This window comes from Chiloscyllium punctatum, chromosome 16, assembly GCF_047496795.1.
Source record: "Chiloscyllium punctatum isolate Juve2018m chromosome 16, sChiPun1.3, whole genome shotgun sequence".
Classification (NCBI taxonomy): Eukaryota; Metazoa; Chordata; class Chondrichthyes; order Orectolobiformes; family Hemiscylliidae; genus Chiloscyllium; species Chiloscyllium punctatum.
This window is the reverse complement of record NC_092754.1, coordinates 3,118,328-3,134,511: the sequence shown is the minus strand read 5'-3', so window position 1 is coordinate 3,134,511 and position 16,184 is coordinate 3,118,328. Positions and strand designations below refer to the sequence as shown.

At 39.5% G+C, this 16,184-nt stretch overlaps 1 protein-coding gene across 2 annotated transcripts in view; it reads right to left on the bottom strand.

Moving 5' to 3' along the window:
- LOC140486902 (guanine nucleotide-binding protein G(I)/G(S)/G(T) subunit beta-1) overlaps nucleotides 1-15,814 on the bottom strand; it is a 69,383-nt gene extending 53,569 nt beyond the window's left edge. Inside the window, exon 1 of one of the 2 annotated variants that reach the window (XM_072585996.1) lies at nucleotides 15,437-15,814. The gene's annotated coding sequence lies outside the window, so the exon portion shown is untranslated. Of the gene's footprint in view, nucleotides 1-15,432 lie in introns of both variants that reach the window. The other variant, XM_072585994.1, reaches the window with a different exon arrangement.
- Between the last annotated feature and the right edge of the window lie 370 nt (nucleotides 15,815-16,184).

Here is a 16,184-nt window from a genome sequence, read left to right as displayed (position 1 = left end):
CCTACGTCTGGTCCACGTCCATCCATACCTATTCCATCCACATACCCATCTACATGGGTCTTCAATTACAAAACTGTATTCACTTCCATCATCACTTCTGGCAACCTGTTGCGAAGAAAGTTATCCCTCTGGACCCTGTTGTATCTCTCCCCACTTATCTTAAACCTATATTCTCTAGTTTCAGACTTCCCTACCACAAAGAAAAGCTGTGGGCTACCTTATCTATGACCCTCTTGATTTTATATGCCTTTCGGTTCACTCCTCAGCTTTCTATACTACAGGGAAGAATGTTCAGGTCTATCCATTCTCTCCTTATAACTCATACCTTCCATCCAGATAGCAACCAGTAAATCTTATATGCACTTTTTCTACATTAATAATATATTTTCTGTAGGAGGGCAATCTCAGTAAGAGTCATCCATATAAAACAGAGGAGGAGGAATTTCCTCAGAGGGTAGTGAATTTTTAGTTGTACAGGTGGGGTGGTTAAGTATATTTAAGGTTGATAAAGAGACTTTCAAATCAGTAAGGGGATCAATGGTTATGGGGTAAAGGCAGGAAATTGGAGTTGATCATCAGATCAGCCATGATCTGACTGAATGGCAGAATAGACCTGATGAGCCAATGGCTTACTTCTGTTTCTACAACAGATGGTCAGAGCTCCAGGAGCTCAATAAAAATGAATGGCAGCAGACAATTTAAAATTTCTGCCCCAGGCTGGAAGGTGGAGGTCTTAATTTGGATAGATTGAATGGGTACTGTTACAGGAGAAAGTGAGGACTGCAGATGCTGGAGATCAGAGCTGAAAATGTGTTGCTGGAAAAAACGCAGGTCAGGCAGCATCCAAGGAGCAGGAGAATCAACGTTTTGGGCATGATCCTCCTGCTGCTTGGATGCTGCCTGACCTGCTGCGCTTTTCCAGCAACACATTTTCAGCTCTGGGTACTGTTACATTCAGACACGTGTAGAAACAATTATTTGGACAACGCAAAACTGATCAATAGAAGATTCTGCAACTGGACAACAACAAAAAACAAATTATTTGTGAACTGTGATCAGGTCATTTGTGCCTGAAATAACATTAATTCCATTTAAAAGGAATAAGAACTTCAAGTACAGCCTGATAAGATCTAGTGAGGACAAACTTAAACTTACATTTAAAAAATGCAATATAGTAAACTCAGTCATTCAGAACTAGCTAAACAGTTTCCAGTGCTATCAACGTAAAGCTTAATTGTCAAAAGCCACATGAATACTTTCAAGCATTTCTATAGCACATTGACCACTTGAGACAAAAAGCAGAGAAAATTGGAATGCAAATCAGTTATTTTAAAAAAGCTGCATACTTCCAGGACTTTCAGATTTCCAACATTGCTTTGTTGCTAACTATAAAAATTTCAGACATCACAGATGCAGTGGGATCTGAATTCATTGTTATCCCAGTAAAAGATCAGAAAGCTGACTGCTGTTTCTGTCTTGTGTAATTTCAAGGAAGCCACACCCATCACATCTACACAGATGCAAAGACAAACTCTCACAGTTAGGGACTTCAAAACAACTTCACACAAAGAATGCTTCCTTCAAAACAAACCCAGCCATTTTTACACAAACATTATTTTTTGCATGAACCACAAGTGATGATGTAGTAATATTTTAACCTACTACAGAACCCTGAAGTTGCGAAGGCGAAGGCTGATCCCTCAAGATGCAACTCAAATTGAGCCTGGTATATGAGCTGCACTCTCATACAAGCAATTGGATATAATCTCAGTAGTAAACACGCGTTTCTGCATTAAAGGGTATAGGCTCCCAAAGATGGTTCATGAACTCTGAAATACAATGAATGGGCTTCTACCATTGCTCTGTTTCAAAGGCTATGAAACACAAACAACAGATATCCTCAGTTCTCAGACTTAAATGCCACACATCATCAAAACCTGTCTGTGCTGCAAGAATCTTTTATCCTTACAAGTCAAAAAGAAATCAAGCAGACAATTTAATACATGAAAAGGTGAATTTATATTTCTGATCAATATTAATTTGTAGCACCCTTCGAAAAATACAAAATGCTGTTAACAATGATATAACCAGATTAAATAATGTACATTCCTGTCCCAGTGTTCCTAATACATAGAGGTAAACAGATTATCTCAATCTTAATCCCTTTTAATTATCTAAATTGTTAATATTTTAAATACATTTGCACAGCTAACAACAAATTTTATATGCTGGGAATATGACCAGCTTAATGAAGTACTGGAAGGCAGTGCAACCAATGGAATTTCCAAGGGAATGTGGCAAGGAAAGAGAAAATAATACAAATATTTCAAAAATTTACTTTTCAGAAAGATTTAACGTAAACCAGATTGAGAGTTTTACAGCAGTCACAAAATTTTTCTGTATAAACTGTAGGGCATTTAGTTTGACATAAAACAGCCAAATGGCTACATTCTCTCTGCTTCATTTGCAGTATTGATAAACCTGAACGTATAGAATTGTCTCTATGTCTGGTGCTAGAATCAGGAAACTGAATTAAGTGGTGCTGCTATGAATACAACCTTAGGAAAGAAAATTTAACAGGAGGAACAGTGAACCCTATTATTATGCCTTATAAAACTACTCACTGAACTCTAATAGCATTGCACACCAGAAACTAAAGTGCAGACTTAATACCAAACAGTTAGATTAGGGCAATGGGCAGGAACTAGATCCTAGGATCAGGAAAGGGGAAGCAAAACAATCCACCCTCGTAATGGGACTGGTATTTCACAGGGAATATTTGAATAAAAGGGACATTGAGTCTTGGGAATCTAATTATTAACTGATTCTATATTTGGATTTTAAGAATATTTTCAAATCGGAGAAGAACCCTTTTATGTTTTTTAAACCAGAGTCAGGTGCCAACACATGCTGGTAAGAACCCTTCATCTCTGTATTTGCACAGAGGCTTTAGGGTTATGTTGAGATAAGACATTACTGAGGAACAAATTCTTGCAGACCTCAACACTGGACAGATATCAGCTGACAAGGTTTTCAGTTCTCGCTAGAGTGGTATGCGACCAATCATGAGTTTAATACAAATTAAAGGTAAACATACTTTACTCTAAAATGCATCTTATTTTTGCATAGAAAAATACAAACCACAAATTTCATCCACCATGTTGTGGCTGCCCAGAACATTGGTTAGATCACTTTTGGAATACTGCATTCTACTCTAGTCTCCATTCTTGAAAGGGTTCAGCAAAGATTTACTAGCATGTTGCCAGGGTTGGAGAGGCTGGGCTATTTTACCTGAAGCGTTGGAGGTAGAATGGTGATCACATAGAAGTCTACAAATTTTTATGGGGTATAGATAGGGTGAATAGTCAAGATCTTTTCGTCGGGTAGGGGAGTCCAGAACTAGAGGACGTAGCTTTAATGTGATGGGGAAAGGGACCCAAGGGGTATCTTTTTCATCAAGGGGGTGGTGTATGAATCGAATTAGCTGCCAGAGGAAGTGGCAGAAGCTGGTTCAGTTTCATTTAAAAGGTATCTAGATGGGTATAAGAATAGAAGGGTTTGAGGGATATGGGCCAATTGGGATTAGATTAGTTTAGGATAGCTGGTCAGCATGGACAAGCTAGATCGAATGGCTTGAGTTTAGGGCTGGATGGGATGCTTTTCAGAGGGCTGGCATTTGCTTTGATGGGCCGAATGGCCTCTTTCCATACCGTATGGATTGTACGATTGTAAAAGGAGAAACAAGATATTGCGTAACTTCCAAATTAGTCTTTGATTGTGTTTGTGCTCACATGGCTGTCATTGCTAAAGCTTGCGACATCTTTGCATTAATTCTGTACCATGAGGTACTTTGGGTTTTAAAATCAAGTTGAGGTATCAGTTTGGTAAACTGAAACTTAAAAAATGATATTGCATCACCATTATGGCATATCAGTTTACATGTAACTTCAACTATGGAGTTGACTTGTTGGTCTTAAAACACTTCTTTTAAAAGCATGCCACCGATAACATACAATGCTTTTCGAATAGGTCTTAGGGTCTCGAGCAGATCCAGGATAAATGAAAAACATTAAGCTGCCAATTTACTGTAACAATTTCTAGTTTTATATCTTTTATTAAAGTTCCAGGCACTTCAGGATGAATATGATGGCCAAAAACTTAGCCAAAGTCAGTTTTAAGGAGTGTCTTAAAGGAAGAAAGGTGTAAGTTTTAGAAAAGGAACATGAGAGCCTAGGGCCCAGAAAGATGCTGGTATGCCACATACAGGAAAACTAAAATCAGGGATGCTTAAAAGACCAGAATTAGAAGAGTGCAGACATTTGCAAAACTAGAGGGGCTGGAGGAGACTAAGATGGAGAAGGCTTTGTTAAGGATAAGAATTTTAAAATCAAGGCACTGTATGACCAGGAGCTAATTTAGATCAGCAAAAGTAACATTAATGTTTGAAGAGACTTGATACAAGGACAGACATTGACAGAGTTTTAGACAATTTAAAATTTCGAAGAAAGAATGGGGGGTGGAGGGCAGCACTGCTGCCAAACCAAAATTCAAAAAATAAAACCAGCAATTTAAATTTAGACTTTCTGCAGATATTTTGAACAAATCAACTTGAAGGATGACAGATAGAGGGAAATGCAAATTATACATTTTCTTCATGCAGTGTCAAAGATTTCTAGCTTACTTAAAAAAAATGTAGTAAAACTTTCCACATGCTGTGTTGAATGAACCAAACAGCTGACCCTTGCTTGTAGTTTAACTCTTCCTGCATCACCTAATCTTGGGGAAGACATTTCAATGCTACAGGATTTGCTGCAAGTGCATCACAGCTTTGAGTAAGAAACCTGACAACTTAAAAGTCAGAAGCTCTCAAGTGATGCTGAAAATTTCTCAGTATAAGTATTTATACAAAGACTCCTACATCAAAAAAGTGAAAAGCTGTTACTTCTTCCCAATATTCAGAATTACATTAACAGCTGGATATCGTTAGCAGAAACGTACATTTAAAATTGTATTGGTGCAAAACTGTTCTGCTCTGCACCAATACCATAGTCTAAATGCACCATCTGACCTGACACCAGAAAGAACGGAAAATCTCAAAAAGGGCGCCATACACTAGCATGTTTTGAGATCAGTTCAGACTTTGAAATCCTTCATCTTTACATAATTCGAAACCAGTGAAAACAGAATATTAATGCTCACAGCTTAGAAATACTCCCTTGATCAAAATTAATCCCTGTGCTAATCAAGGCAATCGTATTAAAACTCAATCAGACGTGTTATAGGATTTAATATCTGAATTGCAGCTGACCGATTGTGGTGCTAGACTAACTAGAGGTCCAAATCTCTGTGGTGAAGAGTGAAAATTAATTCAATACATTTAGACAGTTGTCAGATTATTGATAATATCATTCAGGAATAGGAACTTGCCACCCCTAACTGGTATGATTCACATATGAATCCAATTACTGATTGTTGTTTGATGTATTGCTCTCAGGGCAATAACACATGGGCAGTTTTTTCCATCATAGTGCTGTCCACTTGTCAAAAACAAAAATATCTCTAAAGGTATTACCTTGACAATCTGGAACCAATTGAGAGAGAAAAATGGTGAGAGCTCTTGTTCTTTCTTTAACTGGTTAGCAAGCTCTGATATAGCACATGGATACCAAAAGTTATTTAATCTCAATTCTATACAAAATTAATATTAACTTAACAAAAAAGTTGATGAAAACTTTGCAAAATATTGGAAATAATCTTTTGATAGTGGAGATCAAAGTTATTGCACCATTCATTTCAGAATGGCTTTATCCAAAATGCAAATTCACTTTTGCGTAGGGACAGGTAACAAAAAACAGAGCTATGCAACCAGTCCTAATGGGCAACATCTTTCACACATTGTCTGCTAAAACGTATTTTGACACACAAGTACTCCCAAGGACCTAATCAACACCATAAAGCAACTGGGAAAGAAATGAAAGCCAGCTCAGAAATTAATTGTTCAGCACTGTAAAGAAGCCAGCAACCTCTATCATTACCTCATTATTGACCAAGGGGAGAATTTTCTCCAGTTCTTTTTCTTTGTCAACTCTTTCAGTCATTTACCTTTCTTATTAGATTTTTTTCCCACCTCATTCCATCAGTTAGACTTTTGATTCACAAGGGAGTACAGGGTATTGGGGACAGTCAAGAAAATTGTTAGTGCCACAACTAGATCAACCATGATCGTAGTGAATGCATAACAGACCTCAGGTGCTAAATGACCAACTCTGGCTCCCAATTCTGATATGTCAGCATACTATATTTATCCTGACAAACCAAATTTAAGGATAAAACATGATTCAAATCTGCTATATCTGAGGTGTACAAAATAATGAGAGGAATAGATAGAGTCAATAGCCAGAGACTTTTTCCCCAGGGCAGGATTGACTGGTACAAGTAGTCATAATTTATAGATACTAGGAGGAAAGTATAAAGGAGATATCAGAGGTAGGTTTCTTTATGCAGAGAGCTGTGAATGCATGGAATGAGTTGCCAGCTGAGGTGGTGGAAGCGAAGTCATTGGGGACATTTAAGCAACTGCTGGACATGCACATGGATAGCAGTGAGTTGAGGGGTGTGTAGGTTAAGTTACTATATTTTACATTAGGATTAAATCTCAGCACAACATCGTGGGCCTAAAGACCTGTGCTGTACTCTATGCTTTATGTCAACGCAAATCAACATTTGGAAAGAATGTGACCAGACATGGATACTGTTAATTGTCACTGAATATAGTAATCAGATGTCTGAAATTAACACATTTTAAAATCTTAGCTGTAATACCTAACAACTACATTCATGAGGACAAGTTGAGCAAACGCACAATAAATCCCATCAATTCATAAATGCTATGCCATAAATGGTTTAAAATAGTCTTAAATAAAGCACACAGACAGACAGTTTGTTTGGAACAGCCACCCATTTCCTGCCTGTGGGGAGAAGCACTGACAATAGTTTGTCTAGTCCCAATGGACGCGATGCACTAACAAGCTGAACTAACCACCTCTCAGATTCTGACGGAAAAATATCTCCCCTGGCACAAGAGGCCCAGAGAAAAACAAGGACATCTGTACATACAAGTTATTCCAATAATGATCAGCTTTTTGAAAAACTAATATACTTTTAAAGGAAATTAAGACTTAGAAAAGTCAGATCACAGTCCTCCATGTAAACATGATTAACTATAATGGTAATTCTAACAACAGGATCAATTTGGAATCACATCTTTACAAGTGATTTCATGTAATCAGCATGAAAAGCTAAATTCTGCCCAGAGAATTAGGTCCATATTTTATTATTTAGTAGGCAACAAATTGGAGTAATAAAAACCCATCAGTATAATGGAACCCAAAATGGCTCTGTGCGCTGCTTCACAACTGAGATCATGTATAGCAGATTCCTTTTAATTAAGACTTTTTAATGCAAGATAAACTGGAAAAAGGAATTCACATAAAATTAGCACAGACCACAACATAACCCTGAAGCGATAAAATTTTCTACTGATAAATCAATTTCAATTAATTCCCTGAAGTATACAGGTATATACAAGATCTTGATTCTTACCAAATGTGCAGACCATAAAAACCTTGAACATATAAACATGTTGCAAGTGGCCAAATGCCCGCTCAAGTCTGCTCTGCCATTTAATATAAATCACTGATCTGATTACAACTTCAAATTACAACATGCTCATCTACTCCCAATAACCTTCCACCCTATACTCAAGAGTCAATCTGCCTTTGTACTAAGAAATAATCAAAGATTCTGCTTTCACCACTTTTTCAGAAAGGAATACATACTCTACAGAATTTATTTTGCCTAATGTCTTTAAACAGCCAACCTTTTAAAAATAGTAGTCCGTAGTTCGCGATTCGCTCAAGGAATGTTCTCCACAGCTACCCGGTTAACGCCTCTTAGTTGTTTCCATTCAATTATTTGTCTTCTGAACTCCAACAGATATAAACCTAGCTTTCCAATCTTTCCTCAAGACAATTTGCCCATTTCAGGTATTAGACTGGTAAACCTGCTCTGAACTGCTTCCAACAGATTTACATTATACATCCTATTACAAATTTTCAAGAAAAATAACTTTTGTTCATTTATTACTGGAAATCTTTGTTCATTACTACAGTGGCACAGTGGTTAGCACTGCAGCCACATAGCAGCAGGGATCCAAGTTAGATTCCACCCTTGTGAGATTGCCCATATGGTGTTTATACATTCTTCTTGTGTCTGCATGGGTTTCACTCCCACAGTTCAAAGATAGGCAGGTTAGGTGGATTGGCCATGCTAAATTGTCTGTCACAACCAGGGATATGTAGGCTAGGTGGATTAACCATGGGATTATGGGGATAGGGTAGGGGACTGGGTCAGTGGGATGCTCTGCAGAGGGCTGGTGCAGAATTAATGGGACAAGTGGCCTTTTCCCACATTGTGGGGATTCAGTGATACATGGCCAATTTGTATTTATTTTGACAATCTTGTCTTCACCTAACATCAGTACAAAGTTTCTTGGGATACTCAGTCAATTTTGACTACAAGCAGTAATTGCAATCAATTTTACTCTCCTTAATAGGACTGAAAATAGCACTAATCATTTCTACTGCTACCTTTAACTATAGAAAACAATTTGAGTGCCTCTACCTCAGAGTCCTGGGTTCAAGTCCTACCTGCTCCAGAGGTGCATCATAACACGTCTGACTAGGCTGATCAAAAAATATCTAGAATATGATTTGAATCTGGAATCCAGCTAGTCCGTACATCTGTCAAAGGATAAACCCCTCAAACAGGGAGAGCTGGTTACGCACAAGTTTAAAAAAAGTTGTTTCAAATGCTGCGGACTTTGTTTAAAAGTGCATTTTTAAAGATTTAATACTTGGAAAGTGAATTCCAAACTAACTTGCAAATGGAGAAAATCACTAACCCAACCACAACAGCACTTTGCAGCAAAGAATTCCAGACTGATTCCTCCCCCCAAGAAATGTATTATGTCTTAATTGGACAACTCTTCCACCAAGAGTAAACAACATCAGATCTGTTATCAGCAGATACAAGCCCACCCCCCGCCCCCCCCCCAAGCATCTTTTGTTTCATTAAGTTCACCTTGCATGCTTCCAAACACGAGAGAGCATGGACTGAATCTACTCACTTTATCCTCTGCCCTGGAATCAATCTAATAAATCTTTTCTGGACTGCCTCCAATGCCAGTAAATATTCTTAAGTAAGGGGACCAAAATTATGCACAATACAGTATTCTAGGTGTGCTCTAACTAGAGCCTTCTCTTACCTGAACCTGAATGCTTGCCCTTTGTACTACTAGTTTCACTGATCCATGAACAGCCAATCACAACTTGAGAACGGAACCACAAAATGGCTAAAGATGACAGGTTCTCTTCTCTATAAAAGCTGTTAGGCAATGCATTTGCACTTTCACAACAACCTGACACCTTCATGGTCAGATATAAGCTTCTCCCACAAATATTTTACTTTAACTATGACTTCAAATTTCTAACTGCCATGGTGTTATTTAAATCTACATTCTAAATCATTGGTTCAAGTCTCCAAACAGCTCAATAATTTGACGGGGGTGGGATACTCAGACTCTCCAATACCACAACTCTACTGTTAAATCAAATATAAAGACACTTAACTCCAGCATGCTATCACCCATTTCTGTGCAGGGTCTTTTTAAGTACAATGTAAAGTTGAGGGGAGCTGTTTTACTTTGCTCCAGTGTGAATGCTCTCAATATTCCACTAGAATACCATTTTATCGAATAGAATCTCAGAACAATAATGCCCTTAAAAGATGTAATTAAGCCCAAATCTGCCAATTCAGAACAACCCAATTAGTTTCATTGCCTCACTATTTCTCCATATCCCTGCAAATTTCTCCTCCCAGTACTTATCCAACTTCCTTTCGAAGGCTATTGTTGAATCTATGAGTACCACCCTATCAGTCATTCCAACTCCAAATGCTAAACTATTAAAAGTGATTTCTCATGTTGCCTCTTATTCTTGTTACTCACCCATGAACCACTAAAAAAAGTCTATGAATTCTAAGCTGATTTTAAGCAGCTCTAATAAACCGGTCCCAGCTTTCCAGCTTCAAGAACAAACTTCAGCTTCTCCAACCTATATACATTATAGAAATATCCAACCCAAAATCATTCCAGTAAACTTCAGACCTTTCAGGTCCTTCCCAAGAATTGGACAATATTATAACTACAGTCAAACCAGTATTTTTGTAAAGTGTGGCATTTGTCCTTCATGGTTCCACTCAAAGCTTAGGATCAGCTTGTATGTTGATTATCCTAACTTCAAAGTTTTACACACACACACCCAGTCAGGTCTCCCTTCTTGAACCATTTAGCTTGTACTATTGCTCTTCATTCTTCCTTCTAAAATGCAACACATTATTCTGCATTGAACCTCAACTGCTCATTCCACCAGTCTATGAATACTTTGCCCTTGTTGTGGTTCTGTTCGCCGAGCAGGGAATTTTTGTTGCAGACGTTTCGTCCCCTGTCTAGGTGACATCCTCAGTGCTTGGGAGCCTCCTGTGAAGCGCTTCTGTGATCTTTCCTCCAGCATTTGTAGTGGTTTGACTCTGTCGCTTCTGGTTGTCAGTTCCAGCTGTCCGTTGCAGTGGCCGGTATATTAGGTCCAGATCGATGTGCTTATTGATTGGATCAATCTGGACCTAATATACCGGCCACTGCAACGGACAGCTGGAACTGACAACCAGAAGCGACAGAGTCAAACCACTACAAATGCTGGAGGAAAGATCACAGAAGCGCTTCACAGGAGGCTCCCAAGCACTGAGGATGTCACCTAGACAGGGGACGAAACGTCTGCAACACAAATTCCCAGCTCGGTGAACAGAACCACAACAACAAGCACCCGAGCTACAAATCTTATCACAAACTTTGAACTTTGCCCTTGTTAGACAACTACAAAAACAGCATTACAAGCATAGTCCATATCATATGGTTTAAACAAACAGTGCAGCTGATCAAAAGTCATTCATAAAACCTGCTCAAAACCCTCAGATCAAACTATTAACTGTTGCCCAGTTCTTCTAATTTGAATGTAAAAGTGAAGGACCAAAGGAGTTGTGCACAACCCACATGACAATTGTATTGTTCCACATTTCTTTACTTCAATAGATTCCATGCTGTATATACATCATACATCTTTAAGGAAACTGCTGCATAATATTTCAAGATAAATGTCTTGATTGCATGAATTTGTTGTGTTGCAAGTTGATAATACTAAAATTTGTTGGCACTGTAATAGGAGGATCATAAATACCAAGTTGAATCCAAACTGAATGTGGAGGAAGAAATGACCTCAAGATAATAATATATAAAATTCCAAAAACCAATGCAAAACAAATGATTTGTACAACCATCAGAATTTTTTTTAAAAAAACAATCATCAATACAAAGGGGAAGGAATCCCTTTGTTGAAAAGCATCTAGGCCCCAGAGCATGCTCAGTTTTGGATGATCCACCTTAGGAAGGAATTATTGGCTTTATAGAAGCATAGATTCACCATGTAACTGGGATTGTACAGTCAAAATTAAAGCAAAGTCACTGACAAGTAAAAATCAGGAAGCAGTTTTAAACAGAATAGTAAAAATCAATTTTCAAGAGAGGATGGCTGTTGGGCTGGTTGAAATTTAAATTGATAGTGTGGTGCTGGCAAAGCATAGCAAGTCAGGCAGTATCACAGGAGCCGAAACGTTGATTCTCCTGTTCCTTGGATGCTGCCTGACCTGCTGCGCTTTTCCAGCAACACATTTTCAGCTCTGATCTCCAGCATCTCCAGTCCTCACTTTCTCCTCGAAGAGTATCACAGGAGCATAAGCCTTATGGACGGTGGTGGGGGGGGGGGGGGGAGAAGAGGAGGAAAAGAGATAAATTGGAGGGGGGGTTGGGGGAAGGTGGCTAAGAATGTGATAGGTGGATGAAGGTGGGGCAAAAAGGTGATAGGGTGGAGCAGAAAGAGGACACCCTTAAATTTATCCAAGTTAAACATGATCTGCCACTCCTCTACCCATTGACCTAACTGAAAGGGGGGGGGGGGGGAAGGAGGAGGAGGTTCAACAAGACCTGGACGTCCTTGTATACCAGTTACTGAAAGTAAGATGGAGTAAGTGATGGTAAATGGTACGCTGGTCTTCACAGTGAGAGGATTCGAGTACAGGAGCAGGGATGCCCTGCTGCAACTATACAGGGCCATGATGGGCAGTCTCCTGAGGTTTATAAAACATCAGCTGAGTTGCCATTACAGCATTGTGCCCCAATTCTGGGCACTGCATTTTATAATGAGGGTGAAGGCTTTTGAGAATAGGATGAGAATGGTTCCAAAGATATCAGAATAGAGTTATGTAATTGGGCAAAAGCAATTGGTGTTACTCTCCTTAGAAGAAACGGAGGATTGCAAATGCTGGAAATCAGAGTCGAGAGCGTGGTGCTGGAAAAGCACAGCAGATCTGACAGCATCCAAGGAGCAGGAGAACCGACATTTCAGGCATAAGCCCTTCATCAGGAATGCCCACTGCTGTTCCCCTGATGTAAATCACGATATTTATGCAAAATATAAAAAGGGAAAAATGTAATACATAATCAATGTACTTCAGCATATTGCCTAATGGTTGTTTTATCAGCAACACGGAGAAACCTCAAAAACAGCCTCCTGGGTAGAAAATAAGAATTATACCCAGCAATCAAAAACAAGATCATTAATGGGAAAAGGCCAAACATCAAAACACAAGCAAACAATAAATGTCAAATGCAGGTTTATCATTGCAACACATTCTCAAGGTTCAGAATCAAGAACAATTCAATGCAGGTCATTCAAGCATCTTCTCAAGAACAATTCAGTTAGTTCCACTCTCCAACTTTCCCCTAGAGTGTTGAAGGTGCTTACAAAAATAGTTGCATACTCTTGGGAACCTTTGTGTACTTGGGCAAATGATAAGTCATCCATTATTCAGTAAAAATGAATAAACCACTGAGCAAGGACCAAGTGAAATCAATAACAACTGGATGCAGGAGAATGAAGTGGAAGAATGATGTGAGATGCCAAGTGTGGCTGAACAACTTGGTACTCAGTATTTCATTCATACATAATAAATGGGTAGTGAAGTCCTAAAAGGTTAAAAGAACTATAATCTTCACTAAGAGGGAAACTTACTTGAGTTGAATACAGAGTTATTACATTTAGTAAGATCTGGATAAAACATCAGACTAAACTAAATTTCAAACACAGCAAATGAAGAACATTGCACTTAATTTTGTTCGGTGTGTACAAAGTCTTAAGAGGATACTTTGACAATATAGAAGAAAAGCAACAGCTGGAAGTAGACAAAATTGTACACCCAATACAAATTTAAATTTAAAAAACAGCATTCATGAAAATATGAATTTCTAGAAAATTATCACTACACTGCACAAATTCTTGGCCAAGATAGGGTTTGAATAGTTTCCACTCCATTTTTGGCAAATAAGTATCGTAATTGAAGTTTGCGTTTAGTCTTTGCACATCAAAACTCGAATACAGCAATTCCATGTACTACAAATTCCAGTTGAGTTTATTCATATTACAAGCTTAAGTTGTCCAAAGCTTACCTAAACTTCTAATCATAAATATAAAAGTTAAAGCATAATTATTTATTGAAAATCAAGGATTTTGACAAAAAAAACCTATGACAGATGATTTATTTAATAAGCAAATGCAGCCTGAAAAACATGCTAAATGAAATTCTACTAAACTGCAGATCAAGAGATTTGAAACTAATTTAAATGAGTTTAGAACATGTTAGGAATTCTCATTGTTCAACAGTTAATGCCCTACCATTTCGAGATTAAAAGAAACACAGTGGTCCAACTTTAACAAATCATCATTACTAAAAAATGGAACGTTGAGTTTGTACATACATTTCAGGGCACGTTAGCAATGTCACCCATTTCAGAGGCAAAGTGGGAAATATATCATCTCAGTGTTGCCTCTGACCACCTCTCTGCCTATTCCTAGCACATTTACATAAATAAACTGACGTTACTTAACTAAGCTTTTAATCAGGAGTGGTCAGTGGTATACTTGAAGTTGGGGACCAGTTGATGCTAGAATTTTTCTGTACCAAATGGTAGATGGATATTATGTAGATAGATATTTACATTAGTCAGTATTAGGACCCCAGCTAATTTTGTCTGCTATGAAGACATCATTTCTCCTACAATTTCACCATTTTAAAGGTGGATAACAAAAGGATGATTAACAAGTGCATGGAGACAGGCTTTGTGAAGAATAACAGTTCAGCAGTAAAGCTTTCCTCCATGACCGACTTGTAATTCTTAAATTTCAAGAATCACTCATTTCTAATCATATATAAAATATATGTTGCTTTGTTCCTACATAAACGGTATTTGAAAATACAAACAATTCCACAGATAGAAAGCATTGATTCAAAAAACAGCATGACCCCACCTACTCAATTTCCCATTACTCATCATAAATTCGATACACTAAGGAATAAACCTCTTGGATGTACACATAACGCACTTTGATGTAAAAAAAAATCGCCGTTTAAATACTGTGCACCATATCACATAAAAACTATCGAATGATGAACACGAGAAAACGGGGTTTAAAAAAGCCCAAGGCGCGAGTCTCTTTCACTTAAAAAAAGCGATGGAGTAAGATTACTGCAAACAGAGAAGATTACCAAATAGTCTTAATATGGCATTGTGGTTGATCAGTAATGGCCTTTTGGACAACAAGAGGCATTTATAGGTATGAAGAGGTGCAGGAAAAAGCCACTTTGTAGACAAAATTCAATAATCCGACGCAACATCAATTGTACTAAAGCAAATCTTCGGCGATGGGCAAATTTCATAGCCTGGAAACCCAACCCTGCAAGAAATAAGGAGGAGCCCCCAGCACAATCCCCGAATGTTAAAACAGGCTCTACTAAAAAGACGGGAAATTCACACGTTTGGCCGCGTTGCGGGCAGGAAGCGGGGAGAGAAAAACCATTCAGACCCGTCGAAGTATTGGAGTTAGATGCTCGGATTTTACACCCAATATACCCCCCTCGTTATTTCTTGAGAGAGAGAGAGATTGCCATCGCCATGTTTGGAGTCCGGGCCCAGATTGAGGAACTCATTCATTATCGGGGAAGGGGGACCGTGCTCTGACCGACACACACACAAAAAAAACCCAATTTCAAACCGCGACATTTCTCACCCCTCCCCCACACACGCGTATGGGGGGGGAGGGGGGGGGGCAGAGGGGATTTACCCCTCTCCCGGGTATCGGCGATACACCCCCACCCCCCCTCAAACTCCCGGGAGTAACGGCTTCTCCTCCTCTCGGAGGGCCTCACCTACAGTTCCTCGGTCCCGGTCAGTAGCATCGACCTCTGTCAGCCCGGGCTCCGGAGGCGGCGGCTTCTTCCTCCTCCTCCTCCTCCTCCTCCCCCTTTCCCCGGCTCTGGCTCCGACTTCAGGCCCTGGACCTGTTCCTTCAGATTTTTCTTTTCCTTCTTTCGATGCCTTCTGTTTATTTCTCTTCTTCCTCTGTGTGCTTTCTTTGTTCTGTCGCTCTCGGTGACGGATGGAGTTGGGGGAGGGAGGGGGGGGGTAGCGGGTTTTACTGTATTTGTCAGCCCCCTCTCACACTCGCTCTCTCCCTCTTTCCCCTCAGTCGCTCCAAGCGCGCCAGCCCGCGGCCATTAGATGGAGACAGAGCCACTCACCCGGATGGGCGCGGCCCCAGAACCGCCCCTGCGCCGAACGCCCGGGAAACCCCGCATGCTCGCCCCTGCGTTTCCTCGCCGCGCCCAGGCCCTGAGAGCGAGAGCGAGAGCGCGCGCGCCAGCCACGTGATCTCCCGCTGACCTCCGCCAGCAGCGTCCTCTCGCCTACCAGAGAGGCACTGCAAGGGCAAAATTCATCCAACCCCCCCTCTTCAATATTCACCCCTTTCAATATTTACTCCCATCACCCCCTTTAACCTTCACCCACTTTAATATTCACTCCCATACACCCCCCTTCAATATTCACTCCTTTCAATATTTACTCCCATTACCCCCTTTAACCTTCACCTACTTCAATATTCACTCCCATACACCTCCCT